Consider the following 1,320-nt stretch of genomic DNA (forward strand, 5'->3'; position numbering starts at 1 on the left):
TAGATGGCGCGTAACTAATAACAAAACCACAAAACAAAATTAAACTGAAAATATAAGATAAAAGCTAAATATTGATCATTTAAAGGTTTTAGCAGACACTTCCATTGTAAAATTCATCCATTTCTTTTCCAAATGCTTCTATATTTTTGTTGTTGATGTCAAAGGTCATGTGCCAGTCAACTTCCTAAAACCTAAAACCATTAAAAAAAACTACAATTGACTTGAATGGGGCAAGTTTTAAACCTGCTTTTAGCCTCTTATCATCCTTGATGTGTCATACAAGTGCCCAGCCATGTTGAGTGATTCCTTCAGAGTGAACACGAGTGAATCTGACTGCAGTAGATGTGAAAGACATAAATAAAAATTATGTTAATTCAACAAGCGCACATACTGTACCTGTATTTACTTCCTGTTTTCGGTCGAAGTCCACAGTAGTCGACTGTTCACGCGCGTGATCACAGGTAACTAAGATGATTTTTTTTTACAAAATCCATCAGAGCTGATATTCTCAAAACACCACACAGCCCCGTCTTCGGCTGACAGCTGACCGTCTGAGTCTCCACTGTTGCTTACCTATGATCACGCGTGAACTCGACAGTCGACTACTGTGGACTTCGACCGAAAACAGGATGTTATACAGGTATGTGCGCTGGCTGAAATAACTCATTTTTATTAATATCTTTCACATCTACTGCAGTCAGATTCACTCGTGTTCACTCTGAAGGAATCACTCAACATGGCTGGGCACTTGTAATGACACATCAAATATGTTAAGAGGATAAAAGCAGGTTTAAAACTTGCCCCATTCAAGTCAATAGGGTGCAAATTTTAAAAAGAGGATAACACGGTGTAGGCAACACCGATTTTTGTCGTTGTTCTCTGTATTGACAGCTCTCCAAATTTACTCAAAATTGAGCTCAATGTTAAAATTGACCGGAGTTCTCCTTTAAATATGAGTGAATCTGCCATTGAGGACACAGTTTGGTGTTTTGTGGGGTGAATTATCAATGAAAACTAATTATCATGAAAACATTGACGTTCAACTTTATGGTTAGGAATAACAAATGTTGTGTCGGCCACTGAAGGAGCGAAACCAGTTGCAGTTTCCAGTCGGGATAAAGCCTGGAACGTCGACGCTGGCTCTTTTGGGTTGTGTTTTTCTCTTTGGCCGAGCGAGAGTTGTACGAGGAAGACCACGAGCTCTCCTCCTCTTCTCCTGAGCTGATGCTTAATGTCTGCGATGCCCTCTTCAACTGGGTCCGAAACACTTAGCATGAAAGCACTAATCGCATTGCTCCGGGCCATCTCAAGGTCCTGCTG

Source organism: Phoxinus phoxinus, assembly GCF_949152265.1.
Source record: "Phoxinus phoxinus genome assembly, chromosome: 13".
NCBI lineage: Eukaryota > Metazoa > Chordata > Actinopteri > Cypriniformes > Leuciscidae > Phoxinus > Phoxinus phoxinus.